The sequence below is a fragment of the Macrotis lagotis genome, chromosome 7, assembly GCF_037893015.1.
Source record: "Macrotis lagotis isolate mMagLag1 chromosome 7, bilby.v1.9.chrom.fasta, whole genome shotgun sequence".
Lineage (NCBI taxonomy): Eukaryota > Metazoa > Chordata > Mammalia > Peramelemorphia > Peramelidae > Macrotis > Macrotis lagotis.
The window spans coordinates 196,098,579-196,118,729 of record NC_133664.1 but is presented as its reverse complement, the minus strand read 5'-3'; the positions used below and the strand labels follow the sequence as shown (position 1 = coordinate 196,118,729).

The 20,151-nt window shown below is 37.8% G+C and overlaps 1 long non-coding RNA gene across 1 annotated transcript in view; it reads left to right on the top strand.

Annotated features, from left to right (window-relative positions):
* The first annotated feature begins 269 nt into the window (after positions 1–269).
* The window catches only part of LOC141493255 (uncharacterized), a 59,948-nt gene continuing 40,066 nt past the window's right edge, over positions 270–20,151 (top strand). The window contains exons 1-2 of the long non-coding RNA XR_012470163.1: positions 270–467; positions 10,361–10,634. This is a non-coding gene — a long non-coding RNA (uncharacterized LOC141493255). The remainder of the gene's footprint in view (positions 468–10,360; positions 10,635–20,151) is intronic.

The window sequence follows — 20,151 nt, the reverse complement described above, 5'->3', positions numbered from 1 at the left end:
CTCCCTGAGCTTGGTAACTCCAAGTGGCCCAGCCAGTAGGGGGTGCTAGAGACCTTCTCTGGATTGTCCGTGAACTTGATTTGTGGCCCACTCCCTAGGCCTTGAGAGGAGTGAGGGGAGCAGCAGGGTCTGAATTATCCTTGAACAATGTGGGCTTGGCCCTTGGGCTATTTAGTTAATCTCAGTACTGAGAGAGATCTGCTGCTCACACCTGGGGGGTGGGGGGTGGGGGTTGGGGGAGGTTGTTACTGGGTTCGTTCTAGGAAGAGTCCTTTTTTTTCACAGGGTTGGAGGGGCCCCAACTGGAATCACAGAGACTCTGCTGAAAATATGGGGCACATGGACCTGGTCTTCCAGGCCAGCAGAGTTGACCAGATCAATGTCTAGCTGCTGCACTGGAGTTCTCCCTCCCACTGCGCTGCTCCCCTGCCTATTCACAAAGCCAAAGTTTCTGAGGCTGTTCTGAGGTTAGTCCTGGGGGGTCTTACTCAACCACTCCTGTGCTGTCTCTCACTCAACCACTCCTGTGCTGTCTCTCTGCCCCTGGATTACCCACGTTCACCCGAGACAGACCTTGTTAGCACATGTTCTTCTTTGCTCTTTCTGGATTTTGTGGATTTGGATTCTGTTAAAAGACTTGATTCAGGGGTGGCTAGGTGGCACAGTGGATAGGGCACTGGCCCTGGATTCAGGAGGACCTGAGTTCAAAGCTGACCTCATACACTTACTAATTACCTAGCTGTGTGACCTTGGGCAAGTCACTTAACCCCATTTGCCCTGCAAAAGAAAAGGCTTTATTCATGTTAATTCTGAGGGAAAGCCAGGAGACGTTAGGCACAGTGCCTGGCTTCTCTCTGCATCTTGGCTGAAAGTCCATAATTGGAACAATTCTTAATCAGTTACTGCCTCCATTCCAGGCAGTTAGACTGGAGCTATCTTTAACAGAACCAAAATTTATAACAGTGGTAAACCTGTTTAATAGTCTTATTCTTGGATTATTGAAGAAAATTCACAGTTGGACAATACCATTGTGGCCATCTTATCTAACAAATATCTAGAAAGGATCTCTCTCTACAGTGTCACTCCAGCCTCTATTTGAAAATTTCCAATGAAAAGAACCCTACCCCCACTTCCCCAAAAGAAGTCCATTCCAATTTTGTATATCTCTTTTGGGACTTTTTTCCCATCTCCAAATGACTTTTGTGCATACATTTGCAAAATTCATCCATTGTTCTTAGTTCCACTACTTATTATCAAGAAGAAAAAAAAAATCCAACCTCTCCCATGGAGCATTCTTCAAATATTTGAAGAGCTAACATGTTCCTTGCATATGTCAGCTCTTCTCCATATGTTATAAATTTGAATTTCTTTACCATTTCTGATGCTTTCCTTTGGATACTTTCCTCCCTATCCTTCTAGTACTTAAAACTGACCACAATACCCCAGATACAATCTGATGGGGTCATGAATCAGCGAGATAATCACTATCTTATTCCTTATAGTTACGATTCCTTTAATCCATCTTAAGAGAACATTAACTTTCCTAGTTTCCATATTACATTCTTGACTTTCATTGAGTTTATAATCCACTAAAAATTCAGATCTTATTGGAATATAACCATGCCTTCCCCTATCTTAAACTTTTAGAGTTGATTTTGAACTATATATTACAAAGACTTGATATTTATACCTATTGAATTTTATCTTATTTGGTTGAATCCAGTGTCCTAGCCTGTCAAAAATTTTATCATTCTTGATATTGTCATTCACTATTTGTGCTAACTTCCTGTCTGATCGATCTCTCTCTCTCTCTCTCTCTCTCTCTCTCTCTCTCTCTCTCTCTCTCTCTCTGTCTCTCTGTCTCTATCTCACACTCTCTGCTTACATATATGTATATATGTGTGTGTGTGTGTGTGTGTGTGTGTGTGTGTGTGTGTGTATTAGGAGAATCAGCATGGCACAGTAGATGAAATGCTGGACTTAGAGACAAAAAGATCTAGAACCCACCTATTATTTATTATTTAGTAGGCAAATTACTTAACTTCTCTGAGCCTCATTTTCCTCATTGTAAAATGAAGGTGTTATACTTAGTGACTTCAAAGGGCCATTTCATCTCTAAATCTATGTTCTTATAATAAGCATGTTATATGTTTTCATCCATGATATTGATAAAAATATTAACTATCTCAGAGCCCAGAATAGATATGTGGGACATGATTCTTGGTGCCTGTCTATGATGATAGTAACCCATTAATGACTATTCTTTGAATTTATGCATTCAATCAGTGCTGAATACATTTAAGTAAGTGATCATCTAACCCAGAACTTTCCACTTTGCTCACAATTAATAATATAAAAAGATTGTTGAATGCTTTGCTTAAAAATCTAGGTAAACTATATCTGTAGCAATCCCAAATCTTTCAGTTTAGCCATTTGGTTCAAAATAGAAATTAGGTGAGTTTGGTATGGTTTGTTCTTGATAAAGCCATAACTACATTCTAGAATAATTCTACAATATTTCCAGGAATAAAAGTCAAATTCACTGGTCTTTTGGGCAATATTAAGGGTTGGAATTTGTTTTCTCTTCTACACCTTTATTTGTGTCATCCTTGGGCAGGGGCCAATACTAATTAATTATGCAAGGGCCATGCTAATATAGATGGCACAGCAATTAAAGCACTGGGTCCTGAAATGAGGAAGACATGAGTTTTGAAACATTCTCAGACACTTGACAAGCTATGTGACCCTGGGAAAGTCACTTAACCCTGCTTGTCTCTCACCCAGGCCCATCTCCATTTGTCCTAATCCATATCTGACCACTGATCCAAGATGGCTCCAGAGTAGAGAGTGAGGTTGATGACTTAGCACAGCACCAGCTCATTCAAATCAAATTCATGTGCTTGTTATGGCATCACCTCATGATGTCATGGTCTTCTTCGAGAATGAAGGATAAATAACACTTTCAGTATCTATCACTTCTTCACCCTGTTAATTGACCTATCATTGTCACAATTTTGTCACCTCTGGCATGACTCTTGTTTATTCTAATCCAGCTATTTTTCTTTAGAGTCTTTTATATCATTTCTATGGGTACACTTGGAAGTATGTGACTCTACTGTCCACTGTTCTTGACAATGAAAGCAGTTCATTACAAATATTTTTGTAGGTCATTACCAATTGTCTTTTGTTTGCTGTCCTCTTTACATTTTCTTCTTTTACTAATTTTCTTAGTTGGGTCTCAAATCCAGTGGTTTTACTTTCTACTGCTCCTTATTAAAACAGTTTGGCGGGGCAGCTAGGTGGTGCAGTGGATAGAGCACCAGCCCTGGAATCAGGAGTACCTGAGTTCTAATCCGACCTCAAACACTTAATAATTACCTAGCTGCATGGCCTTGGGAAAGCCATTTAACCCCATTGCCTTGTAAAAAAAAAACAACTAAAAAAACAGTTTGGAGATCTCATCTCTGACCAAATATAAGGGACTTTGCTGAACACTTGACAAGATGTGATGATCTTATTAATAAGCTGTATAAATAACCTGGCTCCCTCTGCCTGAAAGCCATATTTTTTTGGTTGTTGTTGAATAATATTAACATATAAATATATACACAGTCAATAATGGCTATGTTTGTGCTATTTCCCTAAGTGATGTTACATTTCATATTATGATTCCCCAGCACTCCGTCCCCCCAGGGGTTATCTAGTTTCTGCGATTGGTTCAAGCCCCCACCCATTGTGTTCCCCCAATTTTAGGTGTTCCCAGAACCAGAATTCTATTTGATCACATAGCAGTCTAATTAGTTTTTACAAAGAAATATTTACTTCAAATGTTTATCAAGGAAAAAAATATATGAACCAACAAAACAAATTAACAAGGAAAAAAAACCATCCACCCTGTGGGACATAATTCTCCCTAGACTAGCTCAGTCTCTGGGGAGGGATTAGATTCAGTTTTAGTCAGTTCCTATACAGCTGACTCCATTCAACTTCCAAGTCCAAAGGGGAAGAAAAAGGGATCAGCATTTGCACATATGCCAGTCACAGGGTCAAGCACCATTTTACAAATACTATATCATTTGATAAATAAGAATCTTATGGTCCTATCTAATTTCCTTCCAACCACTCCATTTTACAAAACACTCCATTTACCCCATGGGCTTGTCTTCTGGAATCCCAGCTGACCCTGACTTTCCTGTTGCCTGCCCCTAGCTAGAACTGAAAAGGACAACCGAAACAAAAGGACAGATAGCTTAAAGAGAGAAAGGGAAAGTCACTTCTGTCTTAAGTGAACTTAAAGCAGAATTATATTGATTTTAATACACAACCAAAATAGCAAGGAAAAGAACCTATGTGGATTGAAGTCATTTTTCCTTAGGCTAAAAATAATCTGAGTCATATTGCTTTAAATTCAGACTCCTTAAGAGTCTGTTGTGGACTGGGAGGAATCAACTTTTCTTTGGGTAGGGAAAAGTCCTCTTCCACAACACATGCTAATTATAATAAAATGACTATCTTAGTCTCTCTCTCTGTCTCGGTCTCTGTCTCCCTCTGTCTCTCTGAGACACACACACACACACACACACACACACACACACACACACACACACACACACACACACAATGTGAAAGACATTCACCTTCATTTATCCCATATATAACCCTAATTTGTCATAAAAAATGACATAGCCATAAAGATATCAAGGTAACTAGAAATTTGTAGTTCAGCAAGAATCAATCCTAGTGGCAATACTATTATCTAGGATCCATTTACAAAATAACTAAATGGAAAGAAATTAAACTCTCTATTGTTCACTTGATTTACATTCTCTCCCAGTTGGGTCCCTCCTTCTTTCCCTTACTGATTGGTTATGTCCAGATACAATTATAAAAGTGTAGATTATAGGTTCAACTGCATTGTCATTTCTAAAAAACCATTCAAAACTTGTTTACCCAAATATAATGATAAACATTAGTAATACAAAGCATCCAGTCTCAATGAGGGTGGAGCCTAACTTCTGAATTTTTCCTTTTCTAATGAAGAGAAAAATTCTTTCTAGCTCTGAAAAAATTCAATCCCTCTAGACTGTTTACTTGAGATTAGGTGAGATTTTTCCAGTAAAACTGAAAGAAGGCTTACTTTTCCAAGTTTGAAGGTCCATCTAAACTGTGAGAACTAAAATAATCAAGTGACAGTTATCTTTAAGGTAATCACTTTGTTCTCTTCTTATTGAAATTCCCTAGGGAGTTTGCTTTCTAATCTCAGAGTTGGGGTTGCCTCATATCAAACAACTATCTCTATAAGCAATACCAAAAGCACCACCAGGTAAACTAATCCAGGCTCACCTTCTCTGGTAAGACCCATCCAACCACACACATCAAGGAGATCATTGTGTTCCTATCCTGCCAGATTATGGCAAATATTCTGGGCTGAACCCCACTCAGATAAGACCTCTTGCAATTTGGGTTTAATATTGAATAAAATGAGACAATCCTTGGTCATTCAACAGTAAGAAAAGGAAATTATTTAGCCTTAGTAAGAGAAAGACAAACAATGAGGACAAGCTTTAAGAACCCCTTGGGTTGATTCAGCCAAACAAAATTCTGGGAGCCCAGACTAACTTGTCTTATTTCTTAGACTCAATCAAGGCTAAAAGAAAAGGTTAACCTGTGTGTGTGTGTGTGTGTGTGTGTGTGTGTGTGTGTGTGTGTGTGGAAGGTTGAGGGGAGGGAGGGTAGTCATTCCATTACTTGTTTCTCATCTTCAGAATCTTTATCTTTGAAGGTAGAGACTGTTTTGTTTTGTTTTGTTTTTTGGTCTTTGTAGTCCCAATGTATGACCCAGTGGCTGGCAAATAATAGATGCTTAATAAGGACTTCTTAAATGAATGGAATGACCGTTCTTGTTTGTTTTTTTTTTTCATTTAGTTGCATCTTTCTTCTTTCAATCAATTAATCAATAAGCATTTAGTAGAGCTGAATAATATTGATGTTGATGATGAAAATTAACAACTAGCATTTATATGGCATCTACTATTTGCCAGAAATAAATCCCTTTACAAGTATTATCCCACCTGATAATTATAACAACTCTGGAGTAGATTCTGTTATTATCTCCATTTTACAGATGAGGAAACTGAAGTAAATAGGGGTTAAGTGAATTGTCCAAGATCACACAGTCAATATTTGGGGTCAAATTTGAACTCCGGTCTTCCTGATTCTAGATCCAATGCTCTATCCAGTGTGTCATTACTATGGACAGGCTCTCAGACTAGAAGTTAATCTAGACAAATACAAGGGTAAGAAAATCCTGTTTTTCAGAGGTCTGTATTCTATATGGTTGAAATAATAAAAAACACACAGAAAAATAAATATAAGACACATAAAAACCAATATCAAGCGATTGGCAGCATAGAAGGGAATCTGGAAAAGCCTCTTCAAAGAGTTGATACTTTAGGGGCATCATTTCCCAGAGCTGGAGTTGAGAAAGGAGAGGATGAGGCTCTATGGCGTAGTTTATACTAAAGTGTGGGTGTGGGAGACAAAAAGCTATAGCTTATTTACAACTTCAAGTTCAATGTACTTTATTTTTTTAGGTTTTTTTCTAAGGCAAACGGGGTTAAGTGGCTTGCCCAAGGCCACACAGCTAGGTAATTATTAAGTGTCTGAGACTGGATTTGAACCCAGGTACTCCTGACTCCAGGACTGGTGCTTTATCCACTATACCACCTAGCCACCCCTCAATGTACTTTAAAAAGTAGTATGGTCAAGAGGACCTGAGTTCAAATATTGCCTCAGACCCTTGACAATTCCTAGTTGTGTGACTCTGGGCAAATTACTTAACTCCAATTGCCTTGCCCCCCCCCAAAAAAAAAGTATTGTGAAATCAGTCTGGAAAAATAAGGTGGTCAAGATTTTAGAGGGCTCAAAAATGCCATCCAGAGGAGTTTCTATTTTATTCTAGCAGCTATAGGCATCTACTGAAATTTCTTAAAGTAGAAAAATCACATGCAATAGAAAAAGAACATACTTGAACTTTGGAAGTATCAATTTGGAGCCAGGCATGGTGGCACACATTTGTAATGCTTGCTACTGGGAAAGACTGAGGCTATTGGATTGCTTTAACTCAGGAATTCTCAGCTGTAATAGTACTAAAGTTAATTAGGTATCCTCACAAAGTCTGGTACCAGTATTGAACCTTAGGACTGCCTCTGAAGGAATAAACAACCTTATTATAAATAGAGCAGATTAATAGCAGTAGGTTCCAGTCTGTGAACTTTAAGGGAAAAAAAGGACTATCAATTTGTCAACTATTTGAGAGAGAGATGAGAAGCTAAATAAAGACCAATTAGGAGGCTATTTCAAATTTAGGTGAGAAGTGATGAGTGACTGAATTAGGGTGACTGTAACATGAGGGATTGAAGGCAATGGCTGCAAAAGATATTGAGACAGAATCATCAGGACTTAGTAACTGATAAAAACATTTTTATACAAATAAAATCAAATTTAAATAATTGGAGTAATTGTTCACATTTAAATTTAAAATTAATAAAAATTTATAAAAAAGACTTAGTAGCTGATTGGATATGATAGTGGAGATGGATTTATGGTGAGGAGAGTGAGGTAGATTATTTCTTAATTGTGAATGTGGTTAATTAGAAGAATGATGGTTCCTTTAATAGAAATAGGCAAGTTAAGAGAATGGTTGGGGTTTGAGTGAAGAAAATGGATTCACATTTGTATATGTTGGGTTTGATAATGTTTTTGGATGTCCAGGTAATGAATGTTCTTTGGAGGTATGGTATGAAATGGAGACTGGATATGTAGATTTAGGTAGCAAAAATATGGTAGCAAGAGGGAAGAAAAAAGGTGCGTACCATACTGAGCCCTGAAGTGTACTCACACAGAAACAAAGGGGTGGGTGTATGATAATCTAACTAAGCAGACTGAGAATGATTATACAGGGAAAAAAACAAGAGAAAATGTACCATGGCAGACCAATAAAAGAATATTTTAGAAGGAGGAGTGTCAAAGGCTTTAGAGATATTAAGAAAGAAAAGAAGTAAAAACAAGTAGTAAAGAAAGAAATTTTGAACTTGGTAAAAGCAGGTTCAGTCAAGTGGAAGAAACAGAAAACAGATTGCTAGAAGTTAAAAAGTGAGAAAAGGGAAAATTGAAGCAACAAATATATGTAGAATTTTTTCCATAGTAATTTTACTATGAAATGGAAGATAGATACAGGACAAAAGCTTAAGGGGAATGGTAGGGTAAAGTGAAGCTCTTTAGTTTGCTTCTTAAGGATGGGGAGATCTAGACATGTTTATAAGCAATAGGTATGAAAGCTGTGGATATTGAGACTGACAATTATAAAAATCGAGGAGATTATCAAAAGAGCAAGCTCTTTAAAGAGACTATAGGCGATGAGAAGAACACAGGTCATGGGGTTGGCCTTGGCAAAAAGAAAACCTCCCATCCTTAGACAAAGGAGGAGAGTAGAGGATGATGATTGTAACCTTTCATAGTTCCTTATTTTTTGTTTGTTCAAGGCAATAGGGTTAAGTAACTTGCCCAAGGTCACACAGCTAGATAATTTTTAAGTATCTGAGGCTAAATTTGAACTCAGGTCCTCTTGACTCCAGGGCTGGTGTTCTATCTACTGTACCACCTAGCTGCCCCTATTTTCTTATTCTTTAAATCCTTGAAGTGTTAATTCTTGCCTCATTCCTTCCTCATCATCTGCCCTAGGTCATAAGGACTTAGTAATCAATGATTTGAAGCTAGAAGCCTTTAATCTCACTACTTGAAAGTTTGAGAAGTAGGATATAGCATCTTCATCTTTCTGGCTATATCCCTGGCAAGACAAATTAGAATAGTGAACCTCTTTTCCTGTATAAACATTGTTACAAATATGTGGGCATCCATATAGAATCAATATGAAAGAGGAAAAGTATTGGTATGGTAATATTACCACCAGTTGAAATCGGGTGACACATTTGTAGTGGACACAAGTCATGGAACAGGAGTGGAGAAGTTGTATTGTGGGAGCAATCCAAGGAGGTTAGAGTTTAGAGAGAGATGAGTCATGATAGGACAAAGGATTTGCCATTATGGGGGTGTTACATGTTTTTGTGTTAGCCTTCTTCTCTTTTTTCTCTGCATTCTTTCACTTGATGATCTCATCAGTTTCTGTGGACTCAAGTATCATTTCTGTTAATGATTTCTTATCCCTTTGTCACTGACTTCCAATCTTACATCCTAACTTATCAGACATCTCAAAATGAATATCTTTTAGACACTTTAAACTCAACCTGTTCAAAACTGAGCTCATATTTCTGCCAAATCCTCTCCTCTTCCTAATTTCCCTCCCAGTGTAAAGGGTTCCAAAATCCTCCTAGTCACCTGAGCTTGAATCCTCTGGGTAATTTTAGAATTCTCACTCTTTCCCACCACCCTACATTCAATTTGTTTCCAAGTTCTGTCAATTTTACCTTTATGACTTCTTTCATAGTAAATCCCCTTCTCTCCTCTAACACTGTCACCACTTTCTTCATAGAGATCATCCATCACCTCCTTCTAGACTATGGCAATAGCCTACTGGCTTGTCTATTTACCATTCCATTGTCTCTCCATTACAGTCCATTTCTCATTTCAGTGATCAAACTGATCTTAAAGTGCATGTCTATTCATTTCACACCCCCCATTCCCAATAAACTCCTCTGTTTGGCTTTCAAAGCCATTCATAATCTGCCATCCACCAACCCATTCCTCCATCTTTCCAATTTTCATATAACTTAAACCAGGGGTGTATCAATGCTAACTTGAATCTTAATAGAACCATATGTTAAATTTTCATTTTAAGCATGTACACTTTGGAAATCAGGAAGCTATAAATCATTACAGACGTTTTCACTGGCTGTAGCCCATGCCTGAAATGTTCTTCCTCTTTATCTCTGGCTCTTGGTTTCCCTGGTTTCCTCCAAGTTCACATCCTTCCCAATCTCCTTTCATTCTAGAACCTTCACTCTGTTATTTCCAATTTATCCTCTACATGGCTTGTTTGTATCTAGTTGTTTCACTGTTGTCTCCCCCCATCAGACTATGGACTCCTTGAGAGCAAGGACTATCTTATTCCCTTCTTTTTATCTTTAATGCTATTACCCCAGTGTTTTTTGATTGAAAAAGCCCTTCAAGGTTTTCCAGCTCTGTTGTGTATCAATCAATGGGGAAAAAAACACAACTTTTGCTTTGTTTCTAAGTTCCTTTAAATTAGGACTAAAGTCTAAATGGTGTCTCTACAGGAAGGTAGTGTTATCTATTACCAGCATAAAGGTGAATAAATTACTGTGTGCTCATTCAATTGCAGCTGTTTCTTCTTCACACCTTGAAGAGAAAAGGGCTCAGCCCAAGCCTCACCTGAGCAGATCAACTCCAGCCAACTAGGAACAGCCCTGGAGGCACCTGGGTCCACGGCAGCAGGGGCAGTTTCCAGATGTCTCAGTCCAAGGATTACCAAGGACAACTTGGAAAGTCAGTGGGAAAACTCTCCTGTACCAGAGTGAGTGAGGAATCCAGTCCAGAGCAGGCCTTGGTGCACATCTGGCCCCAGGGGATCAGGAGCAGGTCTGGGGAGTCACCAGGTAGGGAGCTCTTCCTCAGCAGCTTCTTCCAGAGCATTCAGTCCAGGATGATAAGGTAGTTGGGAGAAATTCCAGAGGTCTCTCTACTATCTCTAAGGCAGGCTTTGTTGTTTTGCCCATATTCAAATTTCAGTCTCAGAAAGGGGATCTTTACTGCCATAGTGGAGCAGGGACCCTCCTCCCAGTTCCAGGACAGAGGGGAGTGTTGTGGTCCTCTACAGATCAGAGCATAGACCAGGAGAACAGTTAAGATTTTGAAGGAATTGAGGTCCCTAGGGGTTGTCACTGAAAACAGCTGCAAAACTCTCAAAAGCTTGGAACACTATGGAAGCAGAGCCCCACCTTAACAATGAATTTAAATCAAGTCAAAAGCTGGGAAAATGAGCAAACCGAAGAAGAACAGATAAAGAGACCACCCTATCTCAAAATTAGCAATTGGGAAAGAAAGGAAAACCACTTTCTGACATTAAGCCTAGATTTTTAAGAGAAGATTTTGAAGGACTCAAAGGAAAAAAAAATAGATGCTATTGCATGGGTTAAAATTCTACAAGGAAGTTAGTCTAAAATGTATAGGAAACTCTACAGAAAATTTTTGAAAAAACAAAAATAATTTATTACTGTTAGGATAAAGAAGGGGTCACTGTCTGAAAAAGCCTATGAGATACACAGGGAGTTCAACAACCAATTTAGACTTATTTTTTGTTTTTTGCAAGGCAGTGAGGTTAAGTGACTTGCCCAAGATCACATAGCTAGGTAATTATTAAGTGTCTGAGGCCAGATTTGACCTCAGGTCCTCCTGACTCCAGAACCAATGCTCTACCCACTGTACTATCTAGCTGCCCCCAATTTAGACTTCTAAAAGGTAATGTTCAGAAGATAGAAGCAAGAGCAAATAGTGAAAGGATACAAAAGTGCAGCATAATTTTGTAAAAATTGTGTCAGGGATACTATAATAATGATAATGATGGTATTTATATTGCATTTATTTCAATTGATCCTAAACATCAGAATTATCCACAGCTAGCAAAGGGACCCAAAGATAATAAAAAGTGGGGGAAGGGAGCTTTTGTTTTTAGCAATGTTAGGGAAAAGAGGAAGACTGAGAAAAGGATAATACTAGTGTTGTGGGTGGATGGGATAATGAAAACATAACAAAATTGGCAGTGGTTCTCAACTTTGATTTTACTTCTATATTCTCTGCCAAGGAAAATGATTTTTGGAATAGCAAGGACAGAACAATAATGAGTTGATACCCTAGGTAGGTAAGGATGATGCCGGGAAAAAATACAGTTGGCTAAAGATTCAGGCAGAATCTGAAAGAATTCATGTGAAAGACTGACCCAGAAGAAATTTTAGGGACAAAAAAGATTTATTTAATTACTGCTGAAGTTAACAGAAGTTAAGGAAAAGGAAGAGTACAGGCAGTTGGGAGGGGATTAGCAGCAGCAGCAGCAGCCTCATTGATGACATAAACTCCCATGAGAGTATGAACAGTAAGGAAAGGTATATAGGATCATGTTCCCCAAGAGCAAGCTAATTTCTCCAAAAAAAAAAAGAGCAATCTATCGGGGATAAATAGTAAAGCAGGGAATAGAGGTGTGAGAGTTTATTTGCAGGAATTGTGCTCCCCCCAGAGTGGGCTGGTCTCCCAAAGGAAGTTCTTCTTGTCCTTAATTATCAAAGAAGACCAAAAAGACAATCACTGTTTGAGATAAATTACAATGTGTTCGACTGTGACTGATCAGACCAATATGAACTTGGAATGGTCTACCATAGGTTGGGCACAAAAGTCCCTGTGAACCTGAGGAGGGGGCTCTAAACTTATGTATGTCATATTTCTTTTGAACTACTTCAATCTGCCTTTCTCATAGAATGCAGCACCCTCATTGATGAGGGCAAGACATGCTGGGTGGTCCTGTACCAAGTTGTACAATCAATTCTCAAGTGCTTCAATGAGACCTTTAGGGTGTTTTGGTATCACTTCTTCTGACCCCCTTGTGAGTGCTAGCCCTGTGTGAGCTCCCCATAAAATAATTTTTTAGTAAGCGTACATCTGGTATTCTAACAATTCTAAAATTCTAACAATTCTAACCCATCATAGTTTCACTCTCTTTAGTAATGTTGGAATGATACACAGTTTAGCTTGAGAAAAGATCTCAGTGTCTGGTATCTTCTCCTGACAGGTGATCTTCAGAATCTTCCTGAGACAATTTAAATGGAAGTGATCCAGTTTCCTGACATGGTGCTGGTAGACTGTCCAGATTTCACAGACATATAGCAATGAGGTCAACACAATAGCTCTGTAGAACTTCAGTTTGATAGTCTAATATATCTCTTCTTTCCAATACTTTCTTTCAAAGCCTCCCAAATAATGAGCTAGCTCTGGCAATGTGAGTGTCAACCTCATTGTCAATGTGTACCTCCTTGTCCACAGTTCTCAAAAATTCTCCATTTACTGTAATTAATAGTTGCACAAATGGATGGGGTGGCACTGGCTGATGGAACACTTGTGTGTTCTTGGTGTTGTTAGAACAAAATTAGCACAAGCAGCAGAGAACAGATCCATACTTTATTGCATCTCAACTTCAGAGTCTGCATTGAATGCACAATCATTTGCAAATATTAGATCATGCACCAACACTCCCTCTACTTTGGTCTTGGCTTGTAGCCTTTTCAAGTCAAAGACTTTGATCTTGAATCCATGTTCATCCTCCTTGAAGGCATTTGACAACATGGCTGAAAACATGCTAAAAAGTATGGGAGCAAAGACAAATCCTTGTTTTACTCCACTGGTGACTGGGAAATCTCAGAGTATTGTCCACTATACAGAACCTGGGCATACACACCATCATGAAATTGACATACAATACTGATGAACTTCTCTGGGCAACCAAATTTTAATATAATTTTCCCTAAATCATCATAATTGATAGTATTAAAGGCCTTGGTCAGATCTACGAATGTTGCATGCAGATCTCTGTTCTGTTCCTGGCATTTTTCCTGGAGTTGTTGGATAATAAATACTACATTGATTGTTCCTCAACCCTTTCTGCAGCCACACTGGCTTTCAGGATAGTGATCATCTTTCAGGTGAAGGATCAGCCTATTAAGAAGGATTCCGGCAAGAATCTTACCAGCAAAGACTAAAAGAGAAATACCCTTGTGATTGTCACAGGACAATCTATTCCCTCTACCTTTATAAAGCTGGATGATGGAGACATCCTTGAATTTTGGGGGGGATAATCTCTTCATGCCATATAACCTGGAAAATTTCAGTCCATTTTTTGGATGAACAATGGACCCCTTACTTTGCATATCTCTGGAATAGAATCAGCACCAGGTGTTTTGCCACTCAAAAGGAGCCTAATGACATTCAAAAATCTCTTCGTCAGTTGAAACTTCAGCTAGGGACCTATTTGACTTCAACTTGAGGTAAATTATCAGTTTCTTCTGCATTGATTTATGATGGTCTGTTAAGAATTCTATGGAAGTTTTCAACCTATTTCTCTAGGATCTAGTCCCTATTGTTAATTAATGTGGATCCAGCAGCACTGTGTAGTTGAGATGTACCATATGTCTTTGACCCATAAATAGCTTTCAGAACACCATAAAAGCATTTTGGTTTGTTACTATCTGCATAAAATTGAATTTCATCTACTTTCTCAATGACCCAAGAGCCCTGTATCTCTCTAAACCTCACTTGGACTTTACTTTTTTTTACTTTTTTAAATTTTATTAAAGATATTATTTGAGTTTTACAATTTTCCCCCAATCTTGCTTCCCTCCCCCCACCCCCAACCCACAGATAGCACTCCGTCAGTCTTTACATTGTTTCCATGTTGTACCTTGATCCAAATTGGGTGTGATGAGAGAGAAATCATATCCTTAAAGAGAACAATTCTCAGAGGTAACAAGATCAGACAATAAGATATCTGGGTTTTTTTCCTAAATTAAAGGGAATAGTCCTTGTACTTTGTTCAAACTCCACAGCTCCTTATCTGGATACAGATGGTAATTTCCTTTGCAGAGAGCCCAAAATTGTTCCCAATTGTTGCACTGATGGAATGAGCAAGTCCTTCCAGGTTGAACATCACTCCCATGTTGCTGTTAGGGTGTACAGTGTTTTTCTGGTTCTGCTCATCTCACTCAGCATCAGTTCATGCAAATCCCTCCAGGTTTCCCTGAAATCCTGTCCCTCCTTGGTTTCTAATAGAACAATAGTGTCCCATGACATACATATACCACAATTTGCTAAGCCATTCCACAATTGAAGGACATTTACTGGATTTCCAATTATTTGCCACCACAAACAGGGCTGCTATAAATATTTTTGTAAAAGTAATGTTTTTACCCTTTTTCCTCATCTCTTCAGGGAATAGACCCAGTGGTATTGCTGGGTCAAAGGGTATGCACGTTTTTGTTGCCCTTTGGGCATAGTTCCAAATAGCTCTCCAGAAGGGTTGGATGAGTTCACAGCTCCACCAACAGTGTAATAGTGGGACTTTACTTTTAATGGAATTAAAATGCTGCCTTCTTAGAAATGAATGAACTATACTGCTGGTAAACCCGGTGGAGTTCTTGTTTTTTATTTAGCAGTTTCATTTAGCATCATTTTCATCAAACCAATCTTGCTGTTTTCTAGTGTTTTGGTCCAGATGAGCAAATACAGTAATGTACCCCAGATGTCTGAAAACTTCCTACTCCTTTTCTGTTCCACTGTTGCCAATTATGTTGGCTTAGTTTTCCCTCCAAGTTAGCAACAAACTGTTCCTGCTCAGACTGACACTCCAATCTCTTGACATTAATTCTAGTTTTTATTTTGTCTTGGGGGGGGGCATGACTTTGATTGAATATGAACATTTAGCTTACAGAGGATGAGTCTGTAAGCAGTCCAGCACTCTGCACCTTTGCTGCCTTTGTCACTCTCAGTGTCTCTTCTCCTTACAATCACATTGTCTAATTGACACCAATATTTGCAATGAGGGGATATCCAGGAAGTTTTATTGCATTTAGTTAAATGGAAGATATTTTTTGTGATGAGATCATAGATGCACATCTTCATTAGAAGGTGACTATTAAGCAACTTAACTGAGGTGTGAGTGAACTTTTAAAGAAATCACAAAGAGGCAGCTAGGTGACTCAGTGGATAGAGCACTGACCCTGGAGCCAGAAGGACCTGTGTTCAAATCCAGCCTCAGATATTTGATAATTACCTAGCTGTGTGACCATGGGCAAGTCTCTTAACCCCATTGCCTTCCAAAAAACCCTTTAACTACCTTGCAAAAAAACAAAAAAAAAGGAGCAGAAAAATGAAGGAACTAGTATATGTTGATGGGAGGAGTAACTCAGAAAGCAGAGATGAGGTAATTAGGGATATGTAGAATGAGGAGTGGTAGGTCAAAGATTTAGTCCTTTCAGACTAAGGAAGAGATCTATTGTTTTGTTGATGGGCCTTGCTTTGGACCTGGAATCAGGAATTTACCAAGAGTCCTCACCAGGGAGAGGCAAAGTACTTTATTAAAAGTTCATTGATGGGCAGCTAGGTGGTGCAGGGGATAGAGCACTGACCCTAAAGTCAGGAGTACCTGAGTTCAAATCCATCCTCAGACACTTAATAATTACCTGGCTATGTGGCCTTGGGCAAGCCACTTAACCCCATTGCTTTTCAAAAACCTAAAAATAAAACAAACAAACAAAAAGTTCATTGACCTCATTCACTTAGATAATGGGATGAGGAGGGAGGACAGGGTCAGTGATAATGAGGTCAGTGCAGAAGTCAAATAGGTGGTCAGTGCAGAAGGAACAGATTAATTATAGAATATATTTCTCTTATCATTTCCTCTATTTTAGGAATAGTAAAAGATCACTAAATAGTCCTTGATAAATATAAATCACCAGGTCCAGGTAAATTATATTTCAGAGTTACAGTAATAATCAAGCCTAAAACATTTATGTAAATTTGTCATCATTGGTTGAAAGAATAATAATTTGAAACTATGTGAGGTGTGGAGTTGTCATGAAAGTTTTGGAAAAGAAAGATTTTTATTTCTTCAAAATAAACTTTCATCAGGAAAAGAATTGTGGAGAGAGAAAAGACTCTAAGAATGAACAGACATGTAGGGAAACCTAGTTCTCAAAATGTAGCCATTACCAGTTTGTTTCCCTATGGATTTCTGGAAATTTCTCCTTGGGTAAGATGAGGTCTCTTTTTTTTGGTTTACTGAGACACTTAGTTCCCAGGTGAAAATCTCTTTCACTCTCATATATGTTCTGGAATATTATGAATGTCTTGAATTTCTGTTCACTTTTTATTTGTTTTTGATTTACAATTTACAATGATCTTTTGTGTATTTAGCATTTGGTAGGAAGGAATCAAACCTACTTGCATAAGCCTGGGACACATTCCCCCTTTAAAGAATACAGACCAGAAAAAATAAATAGATATATAGATAGATAGATAGATAGATAGATAGATAGATAGATATAGATAGATAAATAAATAAATAAGGGGCAGCTAGGTAGAGCAGTGGATAGAACACTGACCCTGGAGTCAGGAGAACCTGAGTTCAAATATGACCTCAGACACTTATCTAGCTGTGTGACCTTGGGCAAGGCACTTAAAACCACTGCCCTACAAAAAAAAGAAACCCCCAAAACAAAAAAAAAATTTAAAAATTAAAAAATAAAAAGCATACAGTACAGGGGAACTAGAAGTTCTATAGATTCAAACCAGAAGTTTGAATCTAAAAAAGTCAACCTTCTAAACTAGCAATAATTAGGATGTGTGTGTGTGTGTGTGTGTGTGTGTGTGTGTATTTCTAGTCCTATGCCCCTATCTCTCATGAGCATAGAGTAGAGTCCAGATGGTAATATCTCCCTTCAAGAGGAGTGGGCCAGGCTCCAAAGATATCTACCTATAAATATCTCTCTGAGAGTCATAGTTAGACAACTCATATAGATGTATATAAAGTACATAAGCAGCAGACTCAATAATAAAGAATAATAATAATAGATCATATTTACATAGTGCTTTAAAGCTTATAAAATTAACTTTTATATATTTTTACATATTTTATTTTAGAGAACTGAAAGCAATAGCAGGTATGAATTCACTAAACTATCAAGAGAAGTGTGTCAGAGAATACAACTAGAAAAGTATAAATTGTCTTAATTTTCAAAAAAGAAAGAGAATGGAAATATAGACTATAGGTCAAAGAATTTGAACTAGTCCCTTGAAGGATTCTAAAACATATTATTAAAAGAATATCATATTAAAGATATTTACCAGCATGGTGGTGAACATCTATAAGACATCTTTAATGAGAGTAGGTTATTCCAAGCCATTCTCATTTTCTTTTGGGAAAGGGGAGCAATATTGATAGTATAAAGGAAAGCTGCAGATATAACTAGATTTTAGAAAAGTATTTGATGAAGTCCCTCAAGTCATTTTTGTGGATAAAATTGACAGACTTGAATAATACAAAGGAGCAACTCAGGATGTTTCTCAAATTTTAAGTGGTAGAACCAAAATGAAGTCACAGAATCACAGAATTGAAGAGGCAGAGATCTCACAGATATATCTAATCTAGCCCATTCATGAATGACAATTTGTAGTATACCTACTCATCAATGAATGAATTTTTTTTTTTGCAAGGCAATGGGCTTGCCCAAGGCCACACAGCTAGGTAATTATTAAGTGTCTGAAGTGGGATTTGAACTCAGGTACTCCTGACTCCAGGGCCAGTGCTCTATCCACTGCACCACCTAGCCACCCCTGTGAATGAATTTTTTTAAAAATTATTTATTATCTTTATTCTTTGTAAAGCACTGAACTTAAAAGGCAGAGGATAAAGACACAGAAGCAAAGACAACAACTGACCCCAAGAAGTTTATAGTCTAATAGGAAGAAACAAGTTTGAAAAGTTATAGAGATGGAAGTGGTGTCAGAGAGGAATAGATTGATAGATATCCTTTCTAGAAACAATGACTGAATTGATTTAATTATGGTTCCAGAACCAGAAGTGAGGTGGGGTTACAAAGGGGTATGCAGAGATGAAATGAAAAATGCGATGAGAAGAAATCTGGAGGGGTAAAGTGATCCTGAGACTATATTTAATGTTATTGGCAAATACCAGTCAAGAGAACTGTGTTCTACAATAGAGTTCCAGGCATGAGATGACTAAGTCAACAAGGACTTGCTAGACCTAACAAGATGGCAACTGGTAGGGAGAAGTCTAGATACAGTAGGCAATTGAGACCAATACAAATGAAGAGTAGAGTTGCACATGAAATAGTATGTTTGAAGGCCTTCTTTAAGGTGGAGGCTGTTAACTCATAAAAACAGTCCATTTCATTTTTGGATTTTCTTTGTTTTTTAGTCTTTCAGTTGTGTTTGACTCTTCATGATCCTATTTGGGATTTTCTTGACAAAGATAATGAAGTGTTTTGCCATTTCCTTCTTCAAATCAGTTTAACGTCTTCTTAAATTCAAATCCACTCTCAGATGTTTACTAGCTGTATGGCTGAACAATTCCCTTAACCCTGTTTGCCTGTTTCCTTATCTGTAAAAATGGTCTGGAAAAGGAAATGACAAGCCAGTATCTTTGCCAAGAAAACTCCAAAAGAGGTCACTAAGAATCAGGCAAGAATCGAATAATTAAACAACAAAATTCTTAGAAAGTTTAACCTAATACCAAGCCTAAATATCTTTGTAGCTTTCACCAACTTCATTAATATGTCTCCCTGGCATCTGTGCTTGGTTTTCTGTTGTCTAACATTTTTATCTATGATTTGAATAAAGACATTTATATCATGTGTATTACATGTTCTGATGACATAAAACTATGAAAGATCACTAATGAATATAGTGGATAAGAGAGTTAGGATGCAGATAACTTGACCAAATACACAACATATGCTCTCTCTAAAGTTACCAGAGTTTCATTCATTCCAAACTCTAATCGATTTTTCTTCTCATTTTTCTTGGACTTTCTGCAATCTCTGGCACTATTAATCACTCTTTTCTCCTTAATATTCTCTTCTCTGTAGGTTTTCTTGACATTTCTCTCTCCTGATTCTCTTCCTACCTGTCAGATATCTCCTTCTCAGTCTCTTTTGCTTTATCTTCATGCAAAATATGCCCTTGTGCCATGGACTCTGTCCTGGGTCCTTTTCTTTTCTGCCTCTGTACTATTTCACTTAGTGATCACATCTGTTCCCATGGATTCAAATTCGATATTTATCTTGGTAATTCTCAGATCAATTTGTCCAGTCACAACTTCTTTTTTAACATCTAGTCTCCCATCTCTAATTGTCTGACATTTTGAATTGGATGCCTTGTAAACATCATAAACTTCAAATGAAAAAAACTAAATAAATTATCTTTTTCTCCCCAAGTTCTCCTCTCTTTCCAACTTCACTATTGCTGTTGAAGGTATCACCATCTTACTAGAAACTTGGACTTATAACCTAGATGTCATCCTCAACTTCTTATTTTCTTTTACCCCTAATATCCAAT